General features: G+C 33.4%; 1 long non-coding RNA gene across 1 annotated transcript; it reads right to left on the bottom strand.

Moving 5' to 3' along the window:
• Positions 1-10,095: 10,095 nt before the first annotated feature.
• Positions 10,096-25,590, bottom strand: LOC128551573 (uncharacterized). The gene is made up of 3 exons (XR_008368832.1): positions 25,485-25,590; positions 20,448-20,499; positions 10,096-16,687 (listed from the first exon to the last, which is right to left on the bottom strand). It is a non-coding gene; the product is annotated as an uncharacterized LOC128551573 (long non-coding RNA).
• Between the last annotated feature and the right edge of the window lie 230 nt (positions 25,591-25,820).

The following is a 25,820-nucleotide window of genomic DNA, read 5'->3' as shown; positions in this document are numbered from 1 at the left end:
CGAACTTTTAAGGGCACGACTAAGAAAACTAAGACAGAAATCAACTCATTCCGTCCGTTATATGTAGGATTTAGGAGAAAAGCGTCATGGAGTCTTACACTTTATTAGTCATCGCACTTTTAAGGTCATTCAAGGTGATTTAATTTCATTGTTCAAGCACACCACGAAATCCACAGAAATTAATCTCCCTACAAAATCATGACTTCATGATTGATTCGTATTAGATCCATAATTGTCGTAGTTTGGCTTAATAACAAATTGTATTGTTGTTTTTACTCGGGATAATATTTGTCAGGATAAATAATATAACTCTCTAATACGTATATGAATATGTTGAATATCTTTTTTTCCCCTGAACACAATTGACGCTTTCTATTGAATGGAATCAATCAAACCGTAGGCGCATGACAATACCTAGAAGGGTTATTCCGCCTTTACCTGATTTGGTCCGTATTACCATACATGCGTTTATCATATGATTTAGCTTTCCATGCCACATAAAATCCTACCACATTACTTTTTGACTGACAGTAAAATAATTAGTTATTGACTCTACCTTTCAATACAGTTTCATTTTAGATTCTTTTAAAACTGTTAGCAACATTTATGTTAATGTCGTCTTTTAACACTAACCAACTAGACAACGTCATTCCTGAATATCCGTTAGAATTGTGAACCAGTGAATATTTTCTCTCCATTTTGACTTTCCTTCGTAGAATTGATAGATATGGAACACCGCTTTACTTAATGTCTCAATATATAGAATGATCCTATTAGCAACTTTAATTGTACACTGGTTGACATTTTTCTGGATACCATACCATTAAGTTTCTTAGATTGAATATTTATGATAAAAAATATTTCGCTATTTTGGAAAAAAATTGCAGCTTCTGTTTCATATTTCAAAAGATAGATATGCAGTATTCAAATCCGACATCATTGATGTTTGTTTGGTAGTGCAGTTTGAATTAATCCTACTTTTCAAAACATCGTCATATTTCAGTCAAGATATGTATGTGTGCTTGATTATTATGCTCCCCTGCTTGCTCTGTCCATTACACCTCCCTCATTGTCCGTCTCACTTTACTAGTTCTTGTGAAAAGATCAGTGACATTTGAAATATGATAATCAGGATCCAGAACAAAACACATGTTATAATAAAGTCCAGCAATAACAAAACTGAAATACAGATGTCGCTAAATTCACAACAAGCCATATTTAAATGGCGTTTATCACATCAGCACATTTTCATCTTACACGAACCTTGTGCTCAATTAGCATAGATGGATGGCCAGGCGTCCGTAGTCTTGCGTCCTGTATCAATATTGCATTTAATCATCTTTTTTTGAAACCGTTTAGTGCAGGTTGATGAAATATGGCCTTGATGATGCTTGAATAGTTCTCTACCTAGTTGTTTAAAAAAGCATTCCATGCAGAATTCTGGGTACCATGGGAATCAAACTAAACTTAAAAAAGAGTCTTTCCCAAACCTGTTAGACCCAGAGCTTAGATATTTGTTATATGGCATTGACTAGTAGTCTTCCACAAACGTCATAAAAATATGCGTCTGACGTCAAAATTGGCCCTACCTAGGCGCTCTCTTGTTTTGCATACTAGCCTCATATAGGACAAACGTTGAAAATATTGCAAGATCAGGAGTTTAAACAATTAGTATGTAGCATTTTCTACTAATCCTCTGTCAAAATTGCTTAAAACATGACCCTGTGATCAAAATTGGCACCGCAATGATGTTCATATATTCTATCTAGACTTATATTAGACATTTTTTTAAAAATCCCAGAGAACTCAATATTATATATTTATTATGTAGCATTGTGTAGCAATTCTCCACCAGGTATGTTTCAAATCTTGTCCCTTGGGTAAAAATTTGCACCTGCCATGAGTTCGATTGTTTTACAAAGACTGGTGTAGGAAACCACTGGCACCAGAAAAGAAAAAAAATGCCTCTGTACATGTTATACCAACCCCCTAGGTATTCTATAAGAACCATGGTCATGAAGGGGAAAATATACTAACCCGTTTCAGTCGCGCATTTCATACCTAAAACACGCAGTTCGGTAAATGTGTACTATGGATATCAAACAAGTGGTAATTTATCTTCCATTGTGTACCGGTCACATTTCTTCAATACATCTTATCTTAGAAAAACAACGCGTTGTTAATAGTTATTTCAACGTTACACAAAAAACTTGCTTGAACTCCCTAGTGAAGTTCCGTTCTAGATTACAAAACCATTCTGATTGGCTAATGTGAAAATGTATGTCAATCGTCATTTTACTACACGTGTTCGCTAAAATGTGAAAATGCATCATAAATGTGCAAAATGAATAAAATAAACAGAACAGATGCAGACCAATGTACGATTTCAGATTGAAGATCATATACAAGATGAACTTCATTCATCATCTCGGGTTTTATTGTGATTTTTTTTTTAAATTCTGTTTTTGTTTGTTTACATTTTGCCAAACATGTGCACACTGCCTTGACCTCTAGATCGGATGTTCATTAGGGAAGGCCAAGCAAGTTTCTTTACTGTAACGTTAACGAAAGCATAAAATATGTTGATAATCTCAGCAATATGGAATATTGAGACAATGTGACTGGTGCAAGATGGAAGATAAATTATCGCTTGTTCAATGTACTAGGTACCCATTTTACGAACTGCGCGTTTAAGTTGAGAAATTTACGATTGAAACGGGTTAGTATATTTTCCCGTTCATGACCATGGTTCTTATAGAATACCTAGGGGTAGGGTATAACATGTACAGAGGCATTTTTTTTTCTGGTCTGGCGCCAGTGTAGGAAACAGTATTTAAAATACCTTCATGTCAAAAACTTCGAAAGCCTAAAACTTAGATACGTTTCATGTAATATTGTGTAGTCGTCCTCTTCCAATTTTTAACAAACAATGCCACTTGGATCAAAATCGGATTTATTCGTTTTCAAGCTAATCGTTTTAACTTGGGGCCATACGCCGCTTTTCATGCAATTGAACTTTTTGTATCACTGAAGGTCCATGTACCGTGTCGTAAAAACAAATATGTGTGTCTCAAAATTGTATTTGATACTTGTAACTTGAAAATGTCGCATTCTGCGCAGCCGGGGCAAGAGGGCCTGGACGGCAGCATGCATTTCCACTACCGTCCATTAAAAGTCACCGATGCATATACATCGAACATGTTTAATATAATCTCACTTTAAATAATGATTGTATATAAATGTTTATGCTTCAGATGGTGTCTCACAATATCAATCAGACCTAAACAAAAACATGTGAATATTTTTCAACGACATACTGTCTTAAGACCGGTAGATATTAAATTTTATGCATTGTACTAAAACAAGAATAAATAGTATTTGAAAGTATATAGCCAGTTTGGACTCGAACCTGGAAGTAAAATATTGAACTACATGGAATAAGATATAATTAATGGCAGTAATGAACAGTTAGATATTCAGCAAGAGCGTCAAAACATGAACTGTTAAACAGGCAAGTCCGCTAAATTAGCACAATGCTATGAATCGAGAGGTCGCGATTTCGATCAGTGGCCGAGGCGTTTATTCTCTGTGACAGTTTGACAGGCAAACACTCTGAAGATATTCGGCCACTGTAGTATAGATTATGGAGGTATGGGCGTATTTTTGACCTCTGCTTACCACCCCCTTGACCTTTGTTGACCTCTGCTGACCAACTAAAAAAGCCTTTGGTTTTGACCAAGTAGAAAAAGGCAGGCTTTAACCAGTCACTGCTGAAAAAAAAATCTCAATTTAAAATAACACAGAAAGAGAAATAGAAACTATACAATGTACTTTACACATAATAAATTGTATGTATAAAAGGGTTAAACAACCGTATATATTTACATTCATTCATTTATCAAGTTTATCTTTGCATTCTTTACCGACTAACCCCAGAATTGATATCGTTGTAAACTGGTACTTTTGTAAACTAAGTAAGCAATGTAATTATAACTTGAATGAATTCCAAATTAGCTGGATTTAAAAATATCTATTTAATGTGACACCAAAAACCAAAACTCCGACCAAAATTTCAGCCAATTGGTATACTCTGCCAATACTTCTTTGGTCGTGTTTTTTTTTCTGACAGTAGCTTTAACGAATATATAAATCATATTAAATTAATATTTTAGATACTATTATCATTATACGCGGTAAATTCAACGATATTGAAAGTTAATAAAACTGTACGCTGGTGTTGTTTTTATTGAACAGTTTGTCTGCTAAAGTCATTCAAGCGTAGGGTTTTATCATAATCTCATGCATGACTTAATATCACAATATTCTCGCGTCAATAGAAATTGACAAGCGTAGGATTATACACTGAAGATCTATAGGGGTGTTATCAATATCGATTACTGGTATATGAAATAGTAAAATACAGTAAAACAAAACCATATTTTAAATAAATATAATATATAAATGAGTACTCAAAATAAATATATTGTGTAAAAGAAAGGAAATTTACTGATAGTATCTATCATCGGTACGTTATAACAAAAAAAGTAAACTTATGTTAAACGCCCATTGTGTGTCTTATGGCATTATAAAAACAAAGTTTGTGAAACGTACCGGAGGTGCAATCGACATTCATAAGGCAGTGTTACCTTTGCTATCTAAGAAAGGGTTAACACTTCCAGGTTAAAAATATTGCAGTCCCGCAGATCCTTTGGATAATGGACCTCTTCTTAATCAAGAGCAGGTTCAAAAAAGCAGGAAAAGTGGGAAGCCTTCAAAATAAAATTAATGGCTTGATCCCCCGAAGTACATGTAACGAATTAGCAGAAGAATTACATAAATCAATTAAACGAAAATTTCCAAAATGTCGAGTTATAGTGAACGATATAGATGAAATTTGTTCAGATGACAGGGTTAACATGCAAGCATTTTTAAGTATAAGTATTAAGTACAGGGTGTCCCAAAAAACATGATACATCTTTCAAACGACATCACATATTCAAATGACATGGTATATCAATGATTATTATTCCAATAATTAGCATAATTATTTAAATTTCTATTAATAATCATTGATGTCTTCCATGTGACGTCATGACGTCATATATGACGTCATTGTAGATGTAATCAAATTCCATCAAAATCCAAGATGGCCGCTGAGGCAGAAGTCATAAAATTATATTATGAGTTGAAATCGCCTACATTAGTTAACAAAACATTAGATAAACAGTACCCTGGCATGAAGCCATTAACCAGACTACTGATCAACAGATTGGTCAGGAAATTTGAGAAGCATGGGTCTGTTAGTGACAGACGAAAGGGATTTTTCGGGAGACCATCATTAGTCAGAAAATATTAACTCGGTGAACGCATCGATTGAATAAACACTTACAAAATCAAATCGCAGATTATAAAGTGAGAATAATCTCAACTTGACTAAGTTCACTATTCAAAGAATTCTACGATATGACTTACAAGGTTCAAAAGATGCAACATGAAATCAGGTGATGTCACTGCCAGGCTAACATTCGCTACATTCGGTCATTTCATGGAAAACGGACACAATCTGGCCGCCTCACTGTCCAGACGTGAACCACTAGATTTTTATCTTTAGGGACATCTTAAAAGCAACGTATACTCTCTCTGACCGACAAGTCTGAGTAGTCTGAAGAGGGTCATTAGACGAGAGATCAGTAAAATCAGTGTTGACACCTACAAGGCGGTACTCGCTAATTTCAGAACCAGAATTTCTATAGTAAAATCGCAAAAAGGGGACATATAGAACATCTTATGTGAAAAAAAATGTGACTGAGCTATATACATCCAAAGTATTGTAATAAATTCTTTGATAAATTCTCTTCTTTGTCAGTAAATATTAGTTTAATATAGAGTTTAACAATAAAGTTATACAAGCTCAAAGATGTATCATGTTTTTTGGGACACCCGGTACCTATTAAACGTGACAGACTGATGTTGTTTTAGAAAATATGTTTTTTTTATTCCATTTCAAAATAAAACTGGTGAATCTGTTACAAAAGCATTTAATGAAATAGTTTCAGAATGGAGAACTCCCAAACATTTATGGGTGGATGAAGGAAAAGAAATTTATAATAAAACTTTTCAAACGTTTATAAACAAACAAAATAAATATGTACCATTTACACATTGAATGTATGTATTTTATGAAGGGAAAGAAGTAGACATAGAAAGACGTAACAGAAGTTTAAAAGGGATAATGTGGAAATACTTCACATAACAGCAAACAATACTTATACTCATTTAAATAATTTAGAGGAAATGGTCAATAATATAACAAGACCTTTTGTTTGTTTTGGGTTTAACGCCTTTTTCCGACAGTATTTCAGTCATGTAACGGCTGGCAGTTAACCTTACCAGTGATTCTGGATTCTGTACCAGTACAAACCTGTTCTCTGTAAGTAACTGCCAACTTCCCCACATGAAATATCAGAGACGGAGGACGAATGATTGCAGACAAATCGTCACGGAAACAATATGCCCCGCCCGAGGATCGAACTCGCGACGCCGCGATCCGAAGACCAACGCTCTCCCTACTGAGCTAAGTGGGCGGGCTATAAAAACAAAGAAGAATATCCAACAGGGAAAGCTATGTTCTAAAAACAAGACCAATCATTAATGGTGATGAATACCCTCAGACATCAGCTTATTGCTTATTAGGGGTACTGAAAATATGATACAATGCTTTATATATTGTACAGGGAGAAAATGTACAAAAATGCACAAAAAATGTTGTGCAAAACTGTGTAAAATTTCCAAGTTTCATTGCAGTAGCTTAAAAAGAATAAAGAAAGTCAGCAGGTCAAAATCAAGGTCAGTGAAAGCCAGTTTTAAAATGTGTGTTCCAAACTGTACAAAAGGTCCAAAGTTTATGACTGTATCTTTATAAAAGAAGACAGTAGGTCAGTACATTAAGGTCATGTTCAAGGGACCATATAATCACTGAGAGTCATCAACTAGTTATACTTAACAGCATATGAAACATGTTAGAATGTTGAAGATTTTTCTGATGTAGCTCTATTCATATCTGAAACAAATAAAGGTCAATGATCATTCAAATGGAATGTGCTTCGCACATGCACAACTGCACTTGGTACCAGTGATAATTACTAGGTTTGATAAAAGTCTGGCTTACAAGAACATAAAAATAGCGCGGACAAATTTTGTCCACATACATATAAGGAAAAATAATAAAATACTATAACTTCATGAAAAACCATCCAAATGAAACCAGCTTCGCTCAATCACAAATCTGGTACTAATAATTATTACAGGTTTGAGGGAAATCTGTCGAATAGTTGCTGAGAAATAGCGCTGACAATTTTTTTCCATACATACATATAAAGAAAAAATAATAAAGGGACATAACTTCGTGAAAAAAAAAAACATCCGAATGAAGCCCGCTTTCCACATGCACAAATAGGTTTATTACTGATAATAATTACAAGGTTTGATAGAAATCTGACTAATACTTGCTGAGAAATAACCCGGACAAATTCCGTCTACAAACGAACGACCCGACGGACGGACGTGCGAACCGGAATCCAGTATAGCCCCCAGATTCTAGTATATGGGGTAATAATAACAAAAAATTATTCTAGTATTAAAATGACATAATTGAAGGTGCATTCTGTGAAGAAGAACTCTTACCTACAAGCCTAAGTAAAATAGAAAAATACAGTGACAAATTTAATAGCTTGGATTCGTTTAGTAGTCTCAAGCAACTATAATAAAAGTTTTTGTCTGATATAAATGAGTGTAAGTTCAAGTTCAAAAATTATATACACCTATGGAATAGAAACAACATTTCATTTTATAGGACTCTTCTATAAATTATCATCGGCATTTAACAATAATTGCATCAGAATCCTTTCAATAAATAATGTTTCAGTAAGCACCGGTGTTTTGTAAAACTAGTGAACAAATGATATCTTTAAATTAATAAATCTTCCGACGGCCCCTGTATACTAGTATTTCATTTTAAGCAGACGAATCCAAGCTATTAAATCTTTTATCACTTCAGGCAATCGGACATAGTTTTTAATTAACCTCGACTATATCATAGATTTTCTTTTTCCGCTGCTTTCTCTGTCGAAAAACGGCGTTAAACCCAAAACCAACACAATCCTCAGGAAAAATGCAGGGAAAAAATCAAAAACGCTCTATTTTTATAAAACCGCTACTTTTTTATGGAATATATATATATGCGCCATATAGTTTTAGGCTGCACTTTTTGAGCTCTGATTTGATTTGATTTTGTTGTCGTTTATAGTGGTTACTAAACTGTGACGGTTGTATAAAGTAATATGTTTATGGGATATATTACGTTTGCTCAAACAACGTTATTGATCGGTGTGTAATCTGTTAAGGTAAAGTTTTAGTACACCATACGGGAATTAAAACCGGAAGTACAACAGTTACTATTGACAATGTACAACATTTAAAACTGACCTACATTACAGATTTAACTTACAATTTTATAAATCATACAATTTGTAAACCAGTGACCATTTGATGAAAACCATTGCGTCTGAAAGCTTTCGTTTTCTACGACTGATTGAGGTGGAAAAGTTGGCAGTTAAATATGAAAAACAGGTTATTTATGCACCTTTTTGAAAATATATCCACCAGTAAGAAAAGTGAAGTTTTTTTTTTTTACTTTGAACGGATCAAGATCTTTTTATCAAATATATGTAACGTTTTAATAACATCAAATAAAACGGCACAAAATAATACCGCCTTAAATGTTTAAGTTCTACTATTAGTATCTGTCTGTAGAATTAACTTTTTTAGAATTAACTTTTTTATTGTTAAAAAGCGTCTTGTTAATAATTACAGTAATATCAAAGGACATGAAAGAGTTCCTTTAACCTTTATTACGTTTTAAGACGATCATTTCTTTAAAAATAGATAGTATGTTAGAGGCAGGCATGTATTGCAATGTCACTGGTCTGTTAAAAGGAATTAGAAAATGGACTCGTGCAACAGCGAAAATAATGTTTGTCGTTTTCCAATACTTTAGTTTACATTTCTGTGGCAATTCATGCAAACGTATTAAAAAGGAGACGGCAATGATTTTATTTCAGGTACATATATATTTCATGAATACAATATATATTTTGTATTATTTTAGGTAGAGAGAATTATGTTTATTCCTCCACCTACGATAATAAAATAATTTAATATGCAAACTTTGCGAACCTCACGCGTGGGCAAGTAAACTGTTCTGAATTTAGTTATATCACTTTACGTACTCTATCTCATTAATACCCCAGACACACAAACGGCGCGGATAGCTACGTCTAGCCACGGATAGAATCGTAGTGATCCGTATCGATCCATACCTTATACCCAAGTCACACATACGGCGCGGATAGCTACGTCTAGCCACGGATAGAAACGTAGTAATCCGTATCGATCCGTACCTGAGCCGTACCTTAAAGTATTAACCCGTATCAATCCGTACCAATTCGTACGGATCGGTACGGATTACTACGTTTCTATCCGTAGCTAAACGTAGCTATTCGCGCCGTATGTGTGGCTGTGGTATTAGCCGTACCTTAAAGTAGTAATCTGTATCACTCCATACCAATCCGTACGGATCAGGTACGGATCGATATGGATTAGTACGTTTCTATCCGTGGCTAGACGCAAGTATACTAACCGTATGTGCGACTAGGGTATAAATTCATTGTATTCTCAAGATCCAGATAACTCTCAGTAAGAACAAATAATACATTATTCAGCTTCTCTGGCCCCAAGAAGTTTGCTTAAAGTTAACTTTCTTGCCAATTCCTTTACCACTGTTATTGTAAATGATTCGTGAAATGACTGGAATAAAACACGTTTAAACCATGTGGTGATTTGTGCATGTAAGGCCTGTAGCGTACAAACATCAATATTCGGGTTAAAACTGACATTACAGGACCAGATTGATTTTAACATTAATGTTTTTTTCCACTAATGTTCTTGACTGTCAGCTTTCCCTACATTGCCTTTTATGCTTTTGGATAATTTTAATGTGAAAAGTTGTAAAGCTTTTAAACCAATTTGGAGTCAATATTTTTCGAAATGATTATTTTGCATTCACAATGATTAAAATAAACAAACAGTGTCAATCAAAACTTTAAATGATTAACTCAAAACAGTATAATAAAACTTGAATATTCAGAATATAACTTCCTGAAAGACTATTTTGCATTTAATTCTTAAATGCGTTAAATGTATACAGTAGAATAATAAAATTGAACTAAGATGTGGACACAATTGGTAACTTAAACATCAGTTATCTATACATTAAATACTGATAACCAAAATATTTTGGGACTATTACCAAGTACGACATTTTCAGATAAACTAAGTGTGTTGGTTTTTAGTCTCCAACCAAAATTCTATCTATTAGAATTATTTGAATGAGAGACTTAAAAAAATAATGATGACATTTATCTGATTTATACTATATGAGCGGTCTCTGCCTTCGAAATGGGTTGTATCAATACGCGTTTTAACTAGATGCATCAAGTGCTACATCTTTCTAAAAAAGAGCTTTCTAAAAATCAACGTTGCTATAAGCTTGCTCATACAGATAGCTAAGAAACTTTTCTAGATTAAAATGTCATCATGTAAAAAAAAAAAAGATACTTTTTTATGTAAAACATACGTAGATAGGTGTTGTGACGAAAAGTAAAATGGAGATTAGTTACTTTTTATGTGTGTAAATCAGGCCAAGAGCAGTAATAGTTTGGTAGGTGTTCTTGTCTTAATGCCCTGTAAAAGGGACAAACAAGTAAAAAATTGTACTCTGTTTCAACTGCATTCATATTACATTTTAAACAAATTCTTTGATCTCTATAAATATTTCTAAATCTGCCTTCTTCTATCATAAGCCTGTGAGCAGAGCACATGAACCGTGAGAGTGCTATTCTGTAATTAGAGTTTTTCACACAACTAAGGTATTTTTTAGCTTCAAAATTGTCTTTAATCGTATTGAAAATATCTAGTTTTGTTGAAATTTCAATTTCAGAAAACCATCGTTGATAGTACTGATCATAGATACGTTGAATAACACTATTAGGATCAATTTCATTTGGTTTATGAAAAAACATTTGGAAACCCTAAAGTTTGCAATAGATAGTTTACATCAATAGACCATTTATTAACAAAATGATTTTTTCTGTCTTTCATCATCAACAATTTGTATAACAATGAGTCTGCTTGCTTAACAATTCGATATCAGTACTTTATAATGCCTACTTTACGTAACACCAACAAAGGTACTCTTCCAAATTCACCACATACCACAGCATTTGATGTTTGTTGTCTTACACCTAGTAGTTTTTTTAGAAATTTTTTGTGAACACGTTCTATATCTGGTGAATTATGTAAACCCCAGACTTCTGATCCATAGTTAAGAATAGGCATGTTCATAAAATTAAACAATTGTATTTTTTTCAGATAGTTCCAGAGACAAATTATCGAAGACAGAGATTAGAGAGTATAGAGCCTTCATAGCTTGCTCTTACAATGAGTTTTGGGCTTGAAAGAAGCTACCATTAGATGAAATTGTTACACCTAAATAAGTAAATTTATCGACAATTTTAAGACTCTGGTTGTTATATATAAATACATCATTTTCTTTTCTGTTACCCTTTTTACTGATCATAATAACTGATTTTTCAGAGTTAACAGTAATTCCGCATTTTTGGCAATACATAACTATTTATCTAGTAATCACAAGTAATAACTGCAAACCGTTTTTAGTATACGAAAATAGTACTGTTTCCTCAGCAAACAATAGCAGAAATATTTTTATCTCTTCCAGAGAAAAAACTTCAACATTTTCTTCGTATAGATAAACATACATATCGTTGATAAAAAAGATAAATAACAGGGGAGACAATGGTTCTCTCTGTTTAACACTGTTACATTCAAAATACTCAGTTATTGAACCATTCACTTTTAAGCATGATTTAACATTTTCGTACATAACTTTTAACATTTTAAAAATTCTAGAAGCTCCATATTTTATTAGTTTTAGCCATATACCATTTCTGTACACAACATCGAAAGCTTTATGAAAATCTATAAAAAGCACAATACAGCTTCTTTTTCTATTTTTTATGACTTTGTTTATGTTTGAGCTTAAAGCAAATATACAATCTATAGTGCTTTTGTCTTTACAAAACCATACTGGTATTCTGATAACAAATTGTTACTCTCAGCCCACTTGTGCAGCCGAGTTTCCAATACTGTGGAAAATATTTTAGAAAAAATACTAGTAAGAGATATACCTCTGTAGTTGTTAACGTCGTCAGGATTACCCATTTTTGGTACAGGAACTATAATACCTTTAGTCGCGTATCTCAGGATATACACTATTTACAAACATAAAATTAAATAATTTGCAAAGGCTAGGAGTAAGAATATCTTTACATTCTAAACATATTTCACTAACTAACATGTCTACCCCTCCACTTTTACCATTTTTAGTAAAGCTATTGCTCTGTCAGTCTCAGAAGTTTTAAAATGCTCAAAAATCTGTACTTTTGTAATGTTTCAAACTTAGATTTTTTGTTTTTAATTTTACCTATTTCTTTCCAGAATTTTTTGCGGTTGATGCTTAGCTAATTTCTGAAGTTTTTTTTCTGTTTCCCATTATATTAAGAACGTGCTTTCCTTTTAATCATTTTGTACCTACGGCGTTTAGATTTTAATAATTCAATATATTCCAAAGATGACTCTTTTATTAAAAGATTCATTAGCTGCTCTGAATTCTCGCCTAGCTAATTAACATTCTTTATTGAACCATGGGCTCTTATATAATTGACTACTTTTATGTGTCTTATTAAGTGAAGATTTACCAAAAACGCTTGCACTTTTATCATACAAAATACTTGTTATCTCACTTATTCCAGCATCAATATTGGTTTCCCTTGATACAATATTACTGATAATTCCATCGATATTCAAAAGTTCAGAAGAAAAAACATTTCTATAACAATCAACTCTTTCACTATCCCATATAATTTTATCACATGCATTTCTACTAATACTAATTTTACACGGTGTACAACTGTTAACATTTAGATAAACTTGAATAGGACAATGTGGTGAAACAGAATACAAGTCATGCACCGTAAAATTACTAACCAAGGGGAATAAATCCTCCGAGCATAATGCGTAATCGATTACGCTACTACCGTCCGCCGAAAAGTAGGTGAAACTACCTATTCCAGCATCATCACCTTCTATGCCGTATTTTATAAACAGGTTACTACTTTGACATAGTTCCAACATTCTATTACCTGATGTATTAACAACCGGGTCCATAGAGAATCTATGTGGAATATTATCGAAACTATTACCTTCACTGTCACAGTTTTTATCAATAACTGGAATAAATTTATCATAATGTGAACTTTTTTTTTAACAAAGGCAGGCTTATTGCCACCTCTAGCGTTTACATCGTCTATCACGGCTATATTTCCTAGCTGAGAGTACTTATGTACACCTCTTTCTAAACGTTCAAAAAAAAACTTCTACATGCATAGTGAAATATATACAATAACTGGGATGTATGTATAAACAACATAAGTAAACATCACTTTCCAGATTAAAAAACGATTTACTATGTTTGATCCATATAACACCGCTAGCGTCTATTTCAGATACTGTAATACCCTCTTTTAAGAGGCTTTTATAAAAAATACAAACACCATCGTGACCCCTTTTTGAGTTTGATGTTATACTTTTAGGTCTAGGAACTGTAATACACTCGTATCCGTCTAATTCGTACAGATCTTTGCTTTTTTTCCAAGATTCACACAGACAGAGAATATCAAAATTTACAACAAAATTAATAAAATCTTCATTACGAATACAACTATCTAAGACTTCAACATTCTATGATATAATGGATAAGTCATACTTTTCTCTACTGTCCTATTAATCACTGTCTGCACGAGATTCTGGATTAAACAGTTTATTGTCAAAGAGTTTATCTCGCATCAATACAGCCTTTTTTTCCTGAATTCCGTGCCTTGTTCTGAGATAAGGGCCTTTCTTCTCTCCTTCACCTCAGTGGGAAACTGTTCAAAAACATTATAATTGCTATATTTCAGATTTATCAGTTTTAAAGTATTTTAACCAATAACTTTGATTCCATGTCTTTGAATTTTACAACGATCGGTCGAATTTTACCCGGAATAAAACTTCCGATTCAGTGAGCCCTGTCAATATGTACTCTACTATCAGCCTCCGGAATTTTCAAAACCTTAACACAGAATTCTATTACTTTGTCTTCACAGTTTTCACTATTGGCCCCTGGAGTAAAATATGGCATTTCCGACGATTCCAACGACTGACCTGACACAATTTCGGTAGTACCATCAATGCTTCTTTCTTCACGGACTGACCATGCAGAGCCGTTGGGTTTGTTTGTCTCTGGACGTCCCAGATTCTGATCCCCGTCATTATTCAGTATCCTTTTCGTTAGACGTAATAGCATTCCGTTTTCTACTCATTAATAGCGAAGACTAATCCAGTAAATAACTCTCAAGATAACACACACAATAATCCATATTCTTGGCACAGTTCAATATTGATAAACTCCTTTTGATATATGTTTTATTTATTATTGAGACGTAACAATGTTTTAAAAAATAAAAACACCACCATTTTCCGCACATGCGCAACAGAAGGAATCCCGTCGCAATATCCTCGTTATTTTATTTAGTGAATGGACTTATGCAGCAATACATTCAAAAAAATAGAATCTGAACAATTAAACAAACAAACAGAAAATCAGTGCACAGTTTTTTCCCGCTAGAGTGCATAATAGCAAAAATATTTACAGAATATTTTTGAGGAAATACAATCAGATAATGTACTTAACGCAATTAAAATTGACGTATCAGTACAGCAGAAATAAAACAAAAGTATGTAATTTCAATTTCGAAACTATATATTATAAAACAGTAAACTATGAGTTAGGAATAGTTGTTTCATAATTTTCTATCAGCATTAAGTAATGTAAAACGCACTCTGTTTAAAATTTTTTACTGAATTCTGATTAACGTAAACGTTTTTAATGCAAGGGACAACACGACATATAAATTGTTCTTGCATTAAAGACGACATTTTGGAAATGTGGCATTTTTGCAATAAACTAATCTAATAGAACTTCAAATTAACTGTTTCCATTATGTCAAAGTTTATATTTTAGTAAAAGTAGTCACTATTGATCCGTGTTAACAGTTTAAAGACAACAAAATGTGAACATAAATATAGAAAGAAATGGAACTATGCGATATATTGCCTAATTCGACTACAGATAAATATACATTTAAACAAGTCAAAGTTTCTGTTTCAAATTTTGTGTAGTAAAATATTTCTGTATGAAACAACAGACATTTGCAAACAATATCTTACATTAAGAAAATTAATAGACATTGCGAGCTCTTTCCATACAACTTTCTTCTAGTTACAATATCATAAACCTACGAATTATTACCACGCCATTTGCCAACTATTAACTTAGCCTTTGATACTTTCTGATCAACTGAATTATGATTTAGACATAGATCTCACTTGTCAACAATTCTATGTAGCAATGTTACAAATATCATACGAATGAGAATATTACCGATCTTACGTATTTCAGGAACACACTTGATAGTCATGTGTTTAAATGCATCGATTTGATTTCGAGTTTATCAAAGAAGACAGTCAAGTTCTTTATATTCTGCAATTAATAACATTTACGTGCGAATCGGTAAGATAACATCATGGTCAACCACGACGCCAAATTGCGACATGCTATCTGGTTCATAACTTCTCGGATAAAGGAAGACCAATTTTTTTGTCAAAATATTTCAAGGAACATGTAAGAATGAAATCTATCGTCTTGTTGTTTCCCGTTTAATTTACCGCGGTTCATCGTTCAGATGTTTCGATGTTGTTTTCGTTAACGCCCTGAGTCTCGCGGTTCTGTTTCTGTGCATCTTAATCGACAAACCACTCAAAGGCCTTGATTATTTGATATAAGCTCGTTCAAAATACATGATGCCCGTTGTAAAGATTGACCAATTACTATCCCGATTGATTTTTGTAACAAAACGAATGAATTGAAAAAGAACATGTAGAAATTAGAGGAAGTACAGAAAAATATATAGGTATAATTTTGTATAGCTTTTATAAATTATTATGGATAAAACTGAACTTACATAGGAAACTAATAAAATCCAAAAACTGAAGCATAAGCCAGCGTTTGATTCAAGTTAGTCATAATAGAGAAAACCGCAAGTATATACGTGTATTATTAATAACTTTATGCCTGACTTTTCTTTTAGAAGTAAAATATCATATTTAGAAGCATCAACAAACTAAATTCAAATGCATAGTTAAACACTGTAGCACTAGAGACGTGCTATTATGTACACACACTGGACATAATGTTAATATAATCGTAATGGTTGTATATAAATGTCTATGCTTATTCTTGTGTCTAATTTTTCTGAAACTCCGTACGCAATTGCCACTTGTTTCACATCCTTGGCATCTTTGCATCAAGTATAACTTTGACTTTTTCTATAGCTGAATGCATCCCAACAGCAAGGAATCGTGCAGATACTGTACATATAACTTTTTGTCCAATCTTAAAAATATAAAAATGCACCGTTTAACACAAAATATCCAATAAATTGCAATTGTTAAAAGCATTCACCAATCCTTAAAAGAGTAGACTCAATTTATATAACATATCAAAGATGTGTTTTATATTATTATCGTTTGCATTTTAAGCCCGTATGATTACATATCAGAATATTTATCTAAAATGTATGTCCTGAATGATACTGTGACGTAAATTCCATATGAATCGACTGTAGATGATTGTAATAAAATGTGGTTATGATAACTACAGCAAATAGGAACATTCATCTTCGTATTGTACACAATATTTCGGGGCCTCCGTGGCCGAGTGGTTAAGGTCGCTGACTTCAAATCACTTGCCCCTCATCGATGTGGGTTCGAGCCTCACTCAGGGTGTTGAATTCTTTATGTGAGGAAGCCATCCAACTGGCTTACGGAAGGTCGGTGGTTCTACCCAGGTGCCCGCTCGTGATGAAATTATGCACGGAGGGGCACCTGGGGTCTTCCTTCACCATTAAAGCTGGAAAGTCGCCATATGACCTATCATGTGTCGGTGCGACGTTAGATAAATAAAAAAAAAAAAAAAAAAAAAGAAATAGAATATTTCGATAGATGTGGTGATATAGAATATCAGTTACAGAACAACTTATTGATAATGCGCTAAATATGTACTAAATTGTTTTTATGAATAATATTTCAATATATAATATATTTCCGTATATTATAGAAAATGTTACATTTAATAGAAAAATACGGTTGCATATAGTTATGTCTCACTGTAATACATGCACCCTTTTAAAGGTACCTTACACTGTCAGTTAGACCTAAACGACAATATATGATAATTTCTCAATGACACAGAGTCTTAAGTCCGGTAGATTTTGAACTTTGGTCATTGAACAAATGCATGTACGGATGGTATTTGAAAATATATAGCCAGTTTGGGAATGAAACTGAAAGTGAAGTATTGGACCCGCATGGAATAGAATATCATTTAGGGAAAATAGTACATATTCAATCGAATGCGACGAAACATGAATTGTTAAAACAGGCAAGTCCGCTAAGTTAGCACAATGTTATGAATCGAGAGTTCATGAGTTCGATCAATGGCCGAGGCGTTTGTTCTCTGTGACAGTTGGACAGTAAACACCCGGAAGGTATTCGGCCACCAAATCTGATTCATATGGAGAAGTTCTCGGCGAACGAGACAGTACTGATACAGAAACCAAGATCACCTGTTCGGTTAACTAAGCACACTTGCAGAAATGAAATACTGTTGAATAACTGAATTAAAAACGGATCTAGCAAACAAACCATTAAAGTAAGATATACGTACAATAGTGTATTATGTGACTAAGTTAATCTTTTCAAAGTTCAGGGTGCATTTTAATTGTTACCATGTTTACAGTCACGAAGTAAGGAAATGACGTGAAAACATGATAGTCGTAAAATGGTGGTGTATGCTTGTTATGCTCTGTAGACCATTTTCCGTAGAGTCAATATCTTCTTTTACTGCAATCACATGATTGTAGTATGGTTTTCATTCTTGTACAAGTTTCGTCATTAAATAATTTGCAATAAAACATTAGTCCTGAAAGCTTAAGTCATACACCACCATTACACTTTTAGGTCTCATTTTAGCTGATTTTGCAGCGTGTTTGTGTGACTGAAATTTTTGTTTTCAATCCATACATTGTATTCAGTCCTGAAAAAGTCTTACAATAAAATCTTCATTAAAATGTGTCTTGGTGTGTGGTGCAGCTATTCGAAGTGTGCCAAGTTGAAGAATAAAAGCTGTTTATAGTGTTTATACCGATAAGAAATGTGAAAAAGAATGTGTGTTTAGGATATAGTGTGTGCCCTACTGATACATTTGTCACAGATATTGGGCAATAATTCAAATGTTTGCAGTCTTAAGGGGGTATAACCTCAACACACATTTTATATAAAGGATTTATTATTCTAGGTCATATACTTTTTATTCATTAGCATCACAAAAACAAATCCACTATTTTGGCTATTTCAAGGGCCATATCTCTGTAATTAGCGCTAAAGTCTCAAGAAGAATGCCAAGTATGCAAGATCATGATAAAGACTGTTGCAAGTTTTCATGAGTTTACATCAAATACTTTTTGAGCTAGGTACGTCATTTGGGTGAAAATGTGCATTTCTGACTATATTAGGGGACATAACATTGGAAATAGGGTGTGGAGCCAGACAAAAAATAGAAGGTGTAGCATTCATATCATGATTAAGACTCATGCAAGGTCTCATTTATTTATATAAAATACTTTTCTGAGCCAGGCAAGGTAAAATGTGCATTGTTGACTATTCCAGGGGTCATAACTCTAGAAATAACGGGTGGAGACAGACAAAAAAATAGGAGGTGCGACGGTTCATAGCATGATGAAGACTCATACAAGGTTTCAATTTAAGGCAGTTCTAAGGCAGGCTATTGATTTGTCAACACATTCATGTAGTATGCCCTTTTGGTTACATATGAGTAAATTACAAATCTGACCCCTGCATACGTCATTTCAGCTTGACTTCATTTGCATTGTACACCTTACTCATGCAACCTGAACTTTGTTTCAACATTGTTAGCCTACATCTACAGTAGCAAACAATGTGTTTTCTGTCATAGTGCATACTTATTCTATTTCTGAAATGGTTGACTTCTTTAAATAACAAAATTAGAACTTGGAAAATGCAATTATGTCGTCAACGGCACGAACATCAAAGCACCTAAACCATGCATGTACAATTAAAATAACTATCAAAGCTTTAAAGAGCCACCGCTTAGGTCAATAGCGAGAGTGCCGATCTACGGATCGCGGGGTCATGAGTTCAAACCTCGGGCGGGTTGTATGTTCTCTGTGGTAATTTGATAAAAGATATTGTGTCTGAAAACATTTGTCATCCACCTCTGATTCATTCTACTTGCGGAGAACAGCTTTGTACTTGTACAGAATCCAGTGACACTGTTTATGTTAACTGCCCGCCGTTACATAACCGAAATACTGTTGAAGAACGGCGTTAAACCCAAATCAAACAAACAAACAAACAAAGCTTTAAAATGAATCATTCTATCCCGATAATATATTCAGATTTGTTGTCTAATTGTAAACAAAATTTCAAATGAATGGCGTTAATTTATAACCTGAATGCTATGAACGTCGTGTCGGACATTTTGGAACACATCCTCTTCAAAACAAGGCAAAACATCATTTCAGAGTGTCCGCGACGCAAAAAATTGCGAAATTAACGGATTTGTGTACTTAAGTATTGTTATGATATATAGATTTATAGGACACTCATTCCTGCAATTATTATTATGTACTGCTAAAGTCAAATCTAAGTATTGACTTTAATTATTACAGTGGTCAAAGAAGTTATTTTCTAATAATTTAGATTAAGGAAAACTGTTGTGAAGTCTTGAAGAGGTTGTTTTCAGTCAATACTCGATAACTATTCATATACATAATATTGACTAAAAAGAAGAAATTAAACAAATTGATTTAAAGGTGTGTTTTGATATAACAATACTGTAAAGATTGAAATGGTTCGATCCAGTTATTAAAAAAAAACAACAGACACTGTCATGATTTTCAGATCATCAAGTTTTGGAAACATTAAAATAATATCAGATGAATAATGTATAACTTTTTGTAAGCTTGAATAATGTATAGCTACATGAAAGTTAGAATAACTTAATGAGTTTAATGAGCAATCTGATTTCGTTTCACATCGTAACAGATTCTTACCATTCTTCCGTTTCTTGTGAATACAGCAAAATAATCATATAGGCTAAACAACCTGAAACATACATTTTAATGGTTTGTTAATGCCTTAAGAAAGAAATGAATGATTCGGTACAAATATGTCACATTTGAAAGACACAGTTTAACTTTATATATGTGTATTCCTCGTACATAGAATATAAATATATCAATATTCCTATTCTTTTAAACACAACAAAATCCTCGTACGAACGGAAAGAACTGAAACATATATTTAAGTCATTTGTTAATGTCTAAGCCTTGTAAAAAGATGCTTCAGAATAAATATGCCAAACCTGAAAGTTACAGTCATTTTTTTTACCATTATTCCTCATACATTTACAAATAATAAAAAATATACATATAAACAGAAGAAATAACAGTCTTGGTAGCTAATTTCTTTAATAGGTGTAACGTCAAACATAGTGTTTTACGTGCATTGGATAAAATGAGTCAAATAATATATATTTGACAGAATACTGTGTCTACCTCCATGTCTGCACTATCCGTAATAGAGTGAAAGCTATACATTTTGTTTACATTTTACTTTCAAGAAATTATTTCTAGTTCCGATATCAGCATTGATCGCAACGGAGCAAACACATTGTAGACTCTGTTTGTCTCTGTCTGTTCTTGAGATGAAAATAAAAGCGCTCCTTTGCACCGGCTTAAGCGGGACCCTAATATACAGAAATGTGTTTACTTGATTGCCCTGACGCCTTTGAACCGCTAGGCTAAGTCTGATTTGAAGAGTAATAAAACCCATACACCCAAGATACATTTTCGCCATTTTTGATAACTCATAAAATTATCAGAATGACTGTATTTTTTAAAAAGACATCATCAAAAAATTGTGTTAAGATTCACAATTTTATATATTTTCATGAGAAAATATAATACTTTGCAATCAGTTTAGGTTATAGACAACGTGCTTACAAATGTAATACTTATAAATCACATGCCGTTTCTCAATAAATAGAGCCTATTTGTGTTTTATTCAGAAAGGTTTGGGGTACCCAATTGTCCGTCTATATAAAATGTCAAAGTAAGCCTTCTTGTATAATTTTGAATTTTAGTTGATAAAGATACTTTAAAATGTAACATACGTAACAGTCGCCTCTCAAATTTTCCACCTTGGAGAATTAGCAACATTGAAAACACTCCAACAATTGCATTTGTATGCTTTTAATTTGAATAAACCATGTTTACAGATCATGCACACATGTCCGTTCTAATTTTGTTTGACCCTGTTATTATCCTCAGTTATAGGATGTCGACAAACTACAGTACTCTTTCAGCATTACTGTAAAGATAGAATAGATTAGCAATTTTATGGCTTCTGCTTCAAACATAGATAGCATATTGATAATTAACAGTAGACTTCGTTACAGTATGTGCGCAGTTCGAATATTTTTTACTTTCATTCAACAGAAATACTGAACATGAGGGTATCTAAGGATCAAATATACGTGACCTAGGTTTTAAAGGTCATCTATTCAATTTCATATTTCATATATTATTATTCCAGGCTAATACATAAATCATGCTTATTGGCAAAGCACCTACTCAGTCAATTTTTACAGCATTATAAAGATGAAATGAAACATACCTGATAAAACATACGTTACCACGATTACACAGAATATTAGGTAACATAAGCTAGGATAGTTGTTTGGTTTCGATGGACTTTGGTGGTTTAAAGACGGAGGTTTTTATATTTTCAATGCGTCGTTTTGATATTTATGGAAGGTAAGGGTGTATTCATTACTGAAATTATCAGTTTATATGCATTATGTGTTCAAAGTTGCTGATGTAATTCCTGATGCAAATAAACATGGCACATTTTGAATTTATAGAATATCATACATATACAGTACATTTGTTGGGTGTAACGTCGCACCGACACAATTAAAGGTGATATGGCGACTTTCCGGCTTTGATGGTGGAGGAAGACCCTAGGTGCCCTCAGTGCATTATTTCATCACGAGCGGGCACCTTGGTAGTACCACCGACCTTCCGGAAGCCAGCTGGATGGCTTCCTCACATGAAAACTTCAACGCCCCGAGTGAGGCTTGGACCCACCTTGGTGAGGGGTAAGTGATCTGAAGTCAGCGACCTAAACCACTCGGCCACGGAGGCCCCATCATATACAGTATAACATGGGTGGTGGAACAAATGTCACTTTTGGTAAAACAGGTTTTTTCAAATAATTCTGTTTCTGTAACCATAGTGATTTTCAAATAGCATTTATACTGTGGGATGGAATTACTGAACTACGCAATCATGTTACATTTCCTAACGAAAACATAGATGAGACTCCTTGTTCATATTGTGGTTGTGGTATCATTGTTGTCAATTTTGAGTTCTTGCTAAAATTCAATATTCTACTTTTAAAACTATTAACAAATACAAATAAACTAGTTCATTAAAGAGATGATGTATTTCAACCGTTACATATAGATTATCTCGGTATGGAACTGTGTTTAAAACATTAAGTCTAGTAACTACCTTTATCTTAATTCGGTAACGTATGTTTCAGAACTACACAAGAGGACACATTATAACATCAATGTACACCATATGACAGAAATGTACTCTAAAATTTGATGTGAGAGGTTGAGAGAAGTCACTTTTTGGTATCAGTATCAGAATAAATTCATCATACATGCATAGATGCATTTGTACATACTTACAGAGTCTGCACCATTTGTTTGGAACACGCCAGTCAGATATATTGATGTCTTCATGAAATATTTGTAAAAACTCTTTAGTTAAGTGCTTTATCCCGTAGTAATATTATTAAGCTACAGGCTAAAATGGATTGAAACTTACGTTACTTTAAATATTAATTACAACAATACCAATTAGTATTACTCATACGATCAAACAACAAACAGATGCGATACACGACTTCTTGATTCCAGGGCTCAATTTATAGCTGTGAAGCTCTGTTCTACCTGTTCATTATGTAAAGCAAAATGCATGACTGTAGATCTATTCAAAATAGTTTGGTACTATTTCAGAGGCATACACATTGAAAGTTTTTTGCTGAAGGATATTGAAGGAATATGGCATTGCGAAATATCTGAAAATTTCAATTTCAAACAAAACAGATAAAACGTTCAAGACATCAAAATATATGTATCATTAATTGCTGTGATAGGTTTAGAACTGTGTATGCTCATTTTTGTTTTGTAATCAGATAGGGCTTTGTACTTTAAAAAGAGGTCGTAAATATTCAGCTGAATTGTGACAGAAAAATGCAATTTGCATTTTAACATAAACTTTATAAATCTTTTCAAATGTTTAAAAAAACATACCTGTTTGTACAATGATCTTTTTCACTTGACGTTTAAAAGAAATATGTTCGATTCTCCATTTTTCTTTATTTTACTAGGATACACTGTATATGTAACATCTATCAGACAGCCATTCTGATACAAATAAATATTACATTGTAGCTACATTCAAAATCCTTTGAATGAAAATTGAGAGTAACATGTTTAGTTTTACAAGAAATAAAATTTAAATTCTATTTATTGTAACGTCTTTTACGGTATACATTTTGAAAAAGGCGTCATCGTGATTAAAACAAGATAAGTAGCTCATATTGGTAACATAGTGTTCAATTGAAATTGTTTCAACAAAATCAGATGACTGCTATAACAGCAATGATTACTTAGATTTTATCCATATGTATGTTTGCAAACTTATTTCTGGCGGCCAGTTTGAAAATGACAGGAGTCTCTTTATAACATTTATCTGAATAACCAAACTCGAATCATTTGAAAACTTATTTGATTTGCTTTATAATACTAAGTATTTGAACAGTAGTAGCTCATTAATATTTTGTACGTGTAACCGCTTTCAGGTGGCCATTTTGTGAGCGGTAAAATCCTCTGTAACATGTTTAAATCAATGTCAGGTGATTTCTGTTATAGCTTTAATTTTTGAAGAACTATACCTCTTTCATATGTACATGGTCGAATTTAAGGCAGTTATTTGGAAATTCGGAAAATGGTAGCCATCTTGATTTGAATAGTCTGTGTAACTAAATAACCTATTTTGTTGGTAGTTTAACAAACTTAAATTTTGGACGATTTCCGTTCAAATGCTTTGCCTTTTAAACACATATAGTTCCGATATATATTCGTGGCAATGATACTGTTCGAGGACAAATACTTGGTCATGCCCTGTTGACACGATAACGACATATATTTCCAGGGTGATACTATACGGTTGTTGTTTCTGAGGTAGCGTAAACGTGCTTAGTTTGTTACCGAGAGCATACTGAGGTAGCGTAAACGTGCTTAGTTTGTTATTGTGCTCATGTATAATTGAAACATATAGTTGACAACTTTTGCATATTTTTACAAACAGCTGTGAACTTCATCTCAGTGTTGTTATATTTTTTGATCCTTCGGGATCATTGATTTCAACTCATTTAGATTTGAAGATTGAATACTGCTTAAGCCGGTGCTAGGGGGCGTGGACAATGTTGCATTTTCCATTACTGCTTATGAACAGACTCAATCAAACAGAGTCTGCAATTTTCACTGTTTGCCTTGTTCTCGGTGCTTCAGAATGATCTATTTTTCAGATTTTATTTACTTCACAACAGCGGGTGTTAAGTGCTGTGTGGCGGCCCTAAGAAGTCGCCCTGACTTCGTCTCAGTGTTGTTATATTTTCTGGTATTTCGGGATCATTGATTTCAACTCATTCAGATTTGAAAATTGAATACTGCTTAAGCCGATGCTAGGGGGCGTGGGCAGTGTTGAATTTTCCATTACTGCTCATGAACAGACTCAGTCAAACTGAGTCTGCAATTTCCACTGTTTGCCTTGTTCTCGGTGCTTCCGAGGGATCTATTTTTTCGAATGTTATTAGTTATGTAACACCAGCCATGTAAACACTTCTTGTTTAAGTACTTAATATATATTTCCTAATTAAACGACATTTTCCTACCAAACAAATGGATAATTGAATTATCTTATGAATGTCCAAATTATAACTGTACATACCCCCACATCCCCCCAGCCCTCTGAAATGTGATTCCGCATCCTATCCGGTCACCTACATTGCATTTAGGTCCAATCTTCTCCCCAGCTTTATTTCCATGATACAACCTGAAAAGAGAATTAATACCTCTTATAAAGAATACCGCCCCGCTTTCAATTCTGTAGATGGCTGTTCGAACTCGACATGGGCTGGATAAGATAGTGGTGACTTTTTGGTTAGACAGTATTGATCAAGATGTCGACAGTAAAAGTATACATCGTGAAATGTGAAAACGACGTAATATAAATACGAACAATACGTATAATTATATTCTGATTAGACATACGGTCATTTTAATT

This window comes from Mercenaria mercenaria, unplaced genomic scaffold (genome assembly GCF_021730395.1).
Source record: "Mercenaria mercenaria strain notata unplaced genomic scaffold, MADL_Memer_1 contig_1275, whole genome shotgun sequence".
In the NCBI taxonomy this organism is placed as follows: domain Eukaryota; kingdom Metazoa; phylum Mollusca; class Bivalvia; order Venerida; family Veneridae; genus Mercenaria; species Mercenaria mercenaria.
This window is presented reverse-complemented; position numbering and strand designations above follow the sequence as displayed.